Raw genomic sequence first — 9,791 nt, 5'->3', positions numbered from 1 at the left:
CTCTCTAAAATTTAATTTGTTATTAAAAATAAAAAACAAAACAATTTATATATTAAATTTTGAATTTTAAGTTATAAATTCTAATTTAAATTTAAATTATTAATATATAATATGTTACGGCCTGGCCCAAACATCACATGGGCCGACCCGACCCACGAACCACCCGACTCTAACGGTCGGGTGCAAGGCGTTCAAGTAACGACCCGGACACGAGTCCTAGACAGCTATCCACTACAGCTGTATAAGGAAGCTTCGAGGAAGGTGGGCTCTGCCCTTGTGGGACTCGCCTCTGACACAGTATATATGGGGAGGGTCCTACCCCTCCCCCAAGGTACGTCACATACCATTCTCTCACCTTTCGCCTGCACACTTGACTGACTAGAGCGTCGGAGTGTCCTTGCAGGTGACACCCCCCATTCTCCACACGAAGAGCTCGGGACGTCGGCTGCACCCCCTTCAGCCCAGCGACCCAGAACCAGGCGATTCCCCCTCTCACCAACCGAAGTACCAACCTGAACCGTCCGGTACCCGACCTACTGTACATTTGGCGCCGGCTGTGGGGACGCCTGAATGGACGTTGTGCTGGGCCCAGGAGGAACAGGCCACGAGGCCGAGCGCAGAGGGGAAGCCTTCGTGGCTTCCTCCCGGGAGCGCACGAGGTCCCCTCCACGACGAACCTCGCGATCTCAAGAAGGACGCCCCTTCGAGGGAACAGGCGACAACAGCGCCAGGATAATGCAGGAACTGCGTCATAGGATGCAGAACCTAGAACGCCAGTTGGCAGATCAGGAACATCATCGACGCACTCCCGAATCAAGCTACTCCCAGTCTCCTCCGAGAAGTCACTCCCGGCGGACGCCGAGCCCACAATCTGAACCCGAGAGTGCCCGGGAGGATGGACGCCCAAGAAGATGCCGCGACCCCATCATATACACCAGACGAGAAAGGAGACGTGACCGGGAGGACGGCCGCAGGGAAGACGGCGAAGGAAGACCAAGGAGAGCGCGAAAACCCGTGATAATGGGCGCAACCCAATCCATCATTCCATCCTCGAGGTCTGGCTGCCAAAGCACTTTGACAAGCCGACAGACATGAGGTACGACGGAACACAAGACCCACAAGAACATTTTACGGCCTTCGAGACCAGAATGAACCTGGAAGGAGTGGGTGACGAGGTAAGGTGTCGCACTTTCCCAGTCACCCTCGCGGGACCTGCAATACGGTGGTTTAACAGCCTCCCGCAGGGCTCGGTGGCCAGGTTTTCGGATATTAGCCACGCCTTCCTAGCCCAATTTACTACCAGAATAGCAAAGGCAAAGCACCCGATCAATCTGCTCGGGGTGACGCAGAGGTCCGGCGAGCCGACCAGAAAATATCTTGACCGGTTCAATGACGAATGCCTGGAGATCGACGGGCTAACCGATTCGGTAGCTAGTTTGTGTCTGACGAACGGACTTCTAAATGAGGACTTCAGAAAGCATCTCACCACGAAGCCGGTGTGGACGATGCAGGAGATCCAAAGCGTAGCCAGGGAGTATATCAACGATGAAGAAGTTAGTTAAGTCGTGGCTGCCAACAAGCGGCAGCCCCCCTACAATCAACCTAGGAAACATGGCAGCGGGGATAGACAAAAGGAGCATGCCAGAGACGGCGGTCCGGGCAAGACACCCAGGCTGTTCCCTCGAGTCAGAAAATTCACCAATTACACCCCCGTCACTGCCCCCATCATAGAAGTTTATCAATAGATAGCTGAGAAGTAAATTTTGTCAAAGCCTCGACCTCTGAAGGACCGAACCGGGGGGAACAAGAGGCTCTATTGTGATTATCATAAGGGCTATAGGCATAAGACACAGGACTGCTTCGACCTCAAGGATGCACTAGAACAAGCGATCCGGGACAGAAAACTGGCCGAATTTTCCCACCTCATCAGGGAGCCGAGAAGATGAGATTGCGACCGCAAGGGAGAGGACAAGACCCACGCTGTAAAGTGACGTCACGACCAGGACGACAACGAACAAGGCCTCACCATAGTGAACGTGGTAACAGCAAGAGACACGCTTCCAAGGGCAAAGTCGGCACACAAGAAAGATGCCAAAGTCCTGGCGGTTTCCTTATCTTCGGCACAAAACCCCAAGAGGTCGAAGTCACCACCCATCTCATTCGGTCCGGAGGACCAATGGTTTGACGAAGTCGCGGAAAGCCCTCCCATGGTCATCACGGCAAGAGTGGGAACCGGCCTCATCAAGCGCATCCTCATAGACACCGGGGCTGACTCGAATATCATGTTTCGCAATGTGTTCGATGCCTTGGGTCTACGAAACGCCGACTTAAAGACCCACTGGCACGATGTTGTAGGATTAGGCGACTACTTTTCATCAAGCCAGATGGGATAATCTCCCTGCTGATATTAGTAGGACTAGGACGGGGCGAAGATCGGTAATGGCTGAGTTCGTGGTTCTGCGCGATTCCACAACTTACAACGTCATCCTAGGGAGGAAGACCATCAACGACCTTGGGGTAGTGATCAGTACAAAGATGCTGGTAATGAAGTTCGTGGCTGATGACGGATCCGTGGGATCCATAAAAGGAGATTTGGAAACGGCAGTCGCCTGCAACAATGCCAGTCTCTCTTTAAGGAAGAAGTCCAAGGAAGCATCCGGAGTGTTCCTTGCCGACCTAGACGCTAGAATCGAAGACAAACCCAGACCCGAGCCGGAAGGGAACTTAGAGAAATTCAGAGTCGGTGACACAGAGGAGAAGTTCACCTTCGTGAACAGAAACCTACCACACGACCTGAAGGAACCCCTAATGGAAATGATCAGGGCTAACGACAACCTGTTTGCTTGGACGCCAGCCAACATGCCGGGGATAGACCCCCAACTCATGTCACACCACTTGGCCGTCAGGGCGGAGGCCAAACCAGTGGCTCAGAGAAGGAAGATGTCACAAGAAAGAGCGGAGGAGGTGCCCAGGCAGACGGCCAGCCTCCTCGAAGCGGGATTTATTCGAGAACTTGACTACTCGACATGGCTGTCGAATGTAGTTCTAGTGAAAAAGCACAATGGGAAATGGAGGATGTGTGTGGATTACTCCGATCTCAACAAAGCATGCCCCAAGGACTGCTACCCCCTACCCAACATTGATGCCCTCGTCGACGCAGCGGCGGGATATCGGTACCTGAGCTTTATCGATGCTTATTATGGCTACAATCAGATACAGATGCACTGGCCTGACGAAGAGAAAACAACGTTCATAACGCTGGGAGGGATATATTGCTACAAGGTAATTCCGTTCAGCCTGAAGAACACCGGGGTCACCTACCAAAGGCTAATGAACAAGATATTCAGTGACCTCATAGGTAAAACGGTGGAGGTGTATGTGAATGACATCCTTACAAAGACCACACGGCCTGAGGACCTCATAAGCGACCTGGGAAATGTGTTCGCTTCCCTCCGGCAACACGGTATGAGGCTCAACCCACTCAAGTGTGCCTTTGCCATGGAAGCAGGAAAGTTCCTGGGGTTCATGATAACCCAAAGAGGGGTGGAGGCCAACCCTGAAAAGTGTCAAGCAGTACTCCAAATGAAGAGCCCGGGTTGTGTCAAGGATGTTCAGAGATTGTCAGGAAGACTCACCGCCTTATCCCGTTTTCTTGGGGCGTCGGCTGCTAGGGCGCTACCATTTTTCAACCTTATGAAAAATGGGATAGCGTTTGAATGGACCCCGGCGTGTGAGAAAGCATTTAAGCATTTCAAAGAGATCCTCACAACATCACCTGTCCTCGGGAAACCCAAAGTCGGAGAACTGCTCTACCTGTACCTAGCCATAACGGACGAAGCGATGGCAGCGATTTTGGTACGGGAGGAAGGGAAGGTTCAACAATCAGTCTACTTCGTGAGTAAATCACTGCAAGGGGCAGAGCTGAGATACAACAAATTAGAGAAGTTGGCACTTGCACTCCTAACCTCTTCCGGTAGATTATGACAGTACTTCCAAGGTCATCAGGTAGTCGTGAGGATGGACCAGGGAATCCGCTAGATACTCCAGAAACCCGACCTGGCGGGGAGAATGATGACTTGGGTCATCAAGTTATCCCAATACGACTTGCAATATGAGCTTAGGCACGCAATTAAGGCACAGGCCATGGCCGATTTCTTGATAGAAGTAACTTCACAAGTTAATGGGACCTACTAGGCTAGAGACTCCCTGTTACAAAAGTATCTGGAGAGGGTTAAAGAGTTGAGCAAACAATTTGAGGAGGTCGCGATCCAACACGTTCCGAGAGAAAGGAACACACAGGTGGACCTCCTGTCTAAGTTAGCGAGCACAAAACCGGGGGCGGACAACCGGTCTCTGATCTAGGGCTTGGTAAAGGAACCAGCAGTCACCCTCCATTTGACAAAGACAAACCCCTCCTGGATGGACCCGATAACCGATTTCTTAGAAAATAGCAAGCTCCCTGACGACCAGAAGGCGGCCAAAGCATTGAGGAGGGAGGCGGCCCAATACGTGACCATACAAGGGCATGATGAGCGGATATTTTATACGCTTTTTGGGGTTAATTTCATGTAGTTTTTAGGATGTTTTAGTTAAGTTTTTAGTATATTTTCATTAGTTTCTAGGAAAAATTCATATTTCTGGAATTTACTATGAGTTTGTGTGCTTTTCTGTAATTTCAGGTATTTTCTGGCTGAAATTGAGGGAGCTGAGCAAAAATCTTATTCGGGCTGAAAAAGGATTGCTGATGTTGTTGGATTCTGACCTCTCTGCACTCGGAATGGATTTTCTGGAGCTATAAAAGTCTAATTGGCGCGCTTCCAATTGCGTTGGAAAGTAGTCATCCAGGGCTTTCCAGCAATATATAATAATCCATACTTTGCTCAAGGATAGACGACGTAAACTGGCGTTCAACGCCAGTTCCATGTTGCAGTCTGGCGTCTAGCGCCAGAAACAGGTTACAAGTTGGAGTTCAATGCCAGAAACAGGTTACAACCTGGCGTTGAACGCCCAAAATAGCCCAGGCACGTGAGAAGCTTTAGTCTCAGCCCCAGCACACACCAAGTGGGCCCCAGAAGTAGATTTCTGCACTATCTATCATAGTTTACTCATTTTCTGTAAACCTAGGTTACTAGTTTAGTATTTAAACAACTTTTAGAGATTTATTTTGTAACTCATGACATTTTAGATCTGAAATTTGTACCTTTTGGCAGCATGAGTCTCTAAACCCCATTGTTGGGGGTGAGGAGCTCTGCAGCGTCTCGATGAATTAATGCAAGTACTTCTATTTTTCATTCAAACATGCGTATTCCTATCTAAGATATTCATTCGCGCTTAATTATGGAGAAGGTGATGATCCGTGACACTCATCACCTTCCTCAACCCATGAACGTATGCATGACAACCACCTCCATTCTATATTAGATTGAATGAGTATCTCTTAGATTCTATAATCAGAATCTTCGTGGTATAAGCTAGAATTGATGGCGTCATTCAGGAGAATCCGGAAAGTCTAAACCTTGTCTGTGGTATTCCGAGTAGGATTCTGGGATTGGATGACTGTGATGGGCTTCAAACTCGCGAGTGCTGGGCGTAGTGACAGACGCAAAAGGATAGTAAATCCTATTCCAGTATGATTTAGAACCTCTAGATGATTAGTCGTGCTGTGACAGAGCATTTGGACCATTTTCACTGAGGAGATGGGAAGTAGCCATTGACACCGGTGACACCTTACATAGAGCTTGCCATGGAAGGAACTTTGCACTTTTGCATGCATGAGGGAAGAGGAATACAAGAGAAAAGCTGAAATTCAGAAGACAAAGCATCTCCAAAACCCCAACATATTCTCCATTACTGCATAATAATTATTTATTTCATACTCTCTTATTTTTCGTAATTCAATTTGATAAGTGAATTATTTTCTTGACTAAGAGTTACAAGATAACCATAGATTGCTTCAAGCCAACAATCTCCGTGGGATTTGACCCTTACTCACGTAAGGTATTACTTGGACGACCCAGTGCACTTGCTGGTTAGTTGTGCGGAATTACATAGTGTGAAGTAAATTTCGTGCACCAGGGCAGCTGTTGGGAAAGGGACTCAGTCAACCTCTGTTGAAGTGCCTACACCCCGACCAAACAGACTATGTGCTTAGAGAGGTCCATGAGGGTGCTGCGGACATCACATCGGGGGCAAAGCCCTAGCAAGAAAGCTCGTCAAAGCCAGTTATTTCTGGCCATCAATGATGAGGGACTCCAAAGAATTTGTAAGGAAATGCGTCAAGTGCCAAGAAAATGCCAACTTCCACAAGGCGCCGGCCTCCGAGCTGAGCCTGTTGACGTCCTCCCGACCTTTCTCACAATGGGAAATCGACCTCTTGGGGCCTTTCCGGTTGGTCTGGGGCAAGTCAAGTATTTCGTTGTTGCTATTGACTACTACACCAAGTGGATAGAGGCCGAGCCACTGGCCAGTATATCCTCATCCAATTGTAGAAAGTTTATGTGGAGATAGGTGATAACCCGATTCGGCATCCCAGAGGTCGTTATCTCTAATAACGGGACGCGGTTCACCGACAAGAAGTTTGTGGAGTTCCTCGCCGATTTGGGCATAAAACAAAAATTCTCATCTGTAGAGCATCCCCAGACGAACAGCCAAGTTGAGGCCGCAAACAAGGTCATCTTGCTAGGCTTCAAGAAGCGGCTTGACAATAAAAAGGGTGCATGGGCTGACGAACTTGCCTCAGTTCTCTGGTCATACCAAACGACCAAGCAATCGTCCACAGGAGAAACCCTTTTTCGCCTGACTTACGATGTGGACGCAATGATACCCGTAGAGATCGGCGAGCCGAGTCCACGATTACTTCTGAAGGGAGTAGAGGAAGCTGTGGAAAAGGACCTAGCAGATAAGGCTAGGGAGATGGCCAATTTGTCAGAAATAGCACTAAAGCAAAGAATGGCCCTGCGCTACAACACCAAAGTGCTCAAGAGAGAATTTGAACAAAATGACCTCGTCCTGCAGCGCAACAATAACGAGCTTCCGACCCAAGGGGAAGATAAACTGGCGGTAAACTGGGAAGGCTCCTACAGAGTCAAAGAGGTGATTGACAAGGGCGCCTACAAATTGGAGAAGCTCGATGGCAAGGAAGTCTCGAGAACCTGGAATGCAGGTAACTTGAGAAGATTTTATTCCTAGCTCAAACACGCCGATTAGGCGATCTGGCGAGCTCAGTGATTTACCTTTGTTAAGTACTTATTATGGCAATAGACTTGTTTAACTATCGACTAATGTTTACTTGTCAAAATTACCTTCCCACTTGCTTTTCTCCATTTACGCATCCCACGATAATAAGTTCCTTATAATACATGTTAAACGGGACCACGATACGGTGCCCCGGGACTGATCACCCTGGGAGCCAACTAAGTTAAAGCCATAACAAACGGCTACAGCAATATTAAAGCCATGACTTGGCTTCGCCGAATTACCAACACAACGGTAAACAAACACGAGCGACAACCCAATACCAACAAAACGGTAACAAAACAGAACGAAAACGCTACTAGATAAGTAGAGAAAGATGATAATCACAAACCGACCAAGCGACTATTAAAGTATATCAAAAAGTAAGTTCCACAAGTTCTACAACAAAATCACAAACTCCATACAAAGATACAAGAGGTCATTTCTTGGGCATGTCGACAATCTTGCCATCCTTGATTGTCTTAAAGACCCCAATTGCCGACGTGTCGAAGTCGGGAACCACGATCTTCACCTGGGCTTTAAGAGCCTCTTCAGTCATCAGGATCGCGCTTTTTCCCTACTTCACGGTCTCTTTATGCTTCTTCTTGAATTCTTCGGCTTCAGCTTGAGCGGCATTAGCCGACGACCCGACCTTGCGCGGCATTGAGCTGGCTTTCCAAAGTCATCTCCCGCTCGATAAGACGGGATACGGTAGCATCAGAGGTCTTCAATTTTTCCTCGGCAGACGCGGCCTTCTCCTCGGCAGCCTTAAGCTTCTCCTCCGCCTTGGACAGCCGCTCCCGAAGCGTTTCAACTTGAGTTTTAAATTAATTATTGGCTGTAGCAGCAGATTCGAGCTTCTTACGCAACGACTGCATCCCCGACAACTCGAACTCGGCCCTCCGAGCTATAGCAGCGCCGCGGAGGAGGGTACGATACATCCACCTCGCCTGTCCCGCAAGGTCGGAGCCATGGAAGTGTTCCTCCGTGCCGGGAAGCAACTGGGAGTCTATGAAGGCCCCGGTGTCAAAGTTCCTCTCCATCACGGTGAGGGCTCCTTCAGGGCTGGAGAATGACCTCTGCCTCTTGGGGGTGGGGATAACCTTCAAGTCATCATCATCCTCGACTTGTTGAGCGGAGGTCGAATGCCCAGTACCGGCCGCCTCCTCATGAATAGGGGAGACGCGCGTCCCATCAGAATTTTTGTCCGACATCTCGGCATCACGGGGTGAAGGCACCGCCTGATCTTCCTTATTCTCAGGAGGGGCCTCCGGCTTCCCGTCAGCCTTCTCTTCGTTGCTCTCCTCCAAAAAAGTCTTGTACAGACTCTCAAGGCCTGTCACCTCGGCAGACATTCCCACTGCAACAAATAAATAAATAAATTAGTCGTGAAATCGGTATAACCAATCAAAGCAACAGTAATGCAGGCAATACAAGTTAGAACTACTCACAAATATAAACTCTGGCGACCTCCCGGTCACCCATCAGAAGGTGGGGATTCACATGGTTTCTCTCAAAAACAGCCAACAACACGTCGACAATCTTTTTTTTCCACAGCGGACATCCCCTTGTAAGTCACCTTAATAAAGGTATTGGACCCCGCCCCGAAACTCCAATACGTCGGGATGAGGCGTTCCCCCTCTAACGACAGCCAGAAGAGATGGCGACCCTTGACTGGACGCACCTTAAAATACTTGTCCTTAAACCCATGGTAAGAATCCTCGAACAAGCCAAAAATCTTCCGACCTTGGGCAGATCAGAAGGACATGAACCCTTTCCTCGCTTTTCCTTCTTAGGAAGGATTCATGAGGTTGAAGAAATAAAGAAAAACATCGACGGATATCGGCAGCTCTAAGTATTCACATACCATCTCGAAACAGCGGATGGAAGCCCAACTGTTCGGATGCAGCTGCGACGGCGTCACGGAGATCCAGTTAAGGAGCGCCATTTGAAAAGAAGAAAAGGGAATACGAACCCCTACTTGGGTGAACATTGACTTATAGAACCAAATCCAATCGGCAACCCGGGGAGAGTGGAAGTTGAGTTCGTATAGCCGTTCGTTGGGGGCAGGAACAAAAACGTTGTAGTTGGCCTTCTCGTCAGTCCCGCCACACAAGTACTCGGCCTGACGGAACTCGGTAAGCTCCTCCAAGCCCATCTGGTTCGGGGACTCTTTCACGTCAGAGGTCACCCAAGCGTACGGGTCGTAACCCGTTCTGGAGGTGGGAGCTCGTGAAACGATGCGAGGTATACCTACAGTGGGGGCACCACTTGGTTAGTCTACGAGGTCGGGAGCTCGGAAAAAGCCCAGAAACTACATTTAGCCTATTTAGTAACTAAAGTTAAGCATGGTTGAAGCAGAATCCAAGTAAAAGCCTAAAAAGCTACTACCCTAGAATGGTAACCCCCCTAACGCACCTACTTAACACTAAGGCTGTCTAGCATACAAATCAAACAAGCAGCATGCATACAGAAGAACTGACGATGAAGGTAAAATGAGCATGAAACAGAGAGCGAGGAAATGAATGCTTACCTGGATTAGTTGCGAAGATTCGAAA

The 9,791-nt window shown here is 48.9% G+C and overlaps 1 long non-coding RNA gene across 1 annotated transcript in view; it reads left to right on the top strand.

The window, feature by feature from the left end:
• Window positions 1-1,319, top strand: part of LOC110262816 — a 4,593-nt gene extending 3,274 nt beyond the window's left edge. The window contains exons 2-3 of the long non-coding RNA XR_002347820.1: window positions 258-261; window positions 1,304-1,319. This is a non-coding gene — a long non-coding RNA (uncharacterized LOC110262816). The remainder of the gene's footprint in view (window positions 1-257; window positions 262-1,303) is intronic.

Source organism: Arachis ipaensis, chromosome B05, assembly GCF_000816755.2.
Source record: "Arachis ipaensis cultivar K30076 chromosome B05, Araip1.1, whole genome shotgun sequence".
In the NCBI taxonomy this organism is placed as follows: Eukaryota; Viridiplantae; Streptophyta; class Magnoliopsida; order Fabales; family Fabaceae; genus Arachis; species Arachis ipaensis.
The sequence above is the reverse complement of the archived record's forward strand: the minus strand, read 5'-3'. Positions and strand labels throughout refer to the sequence as shown.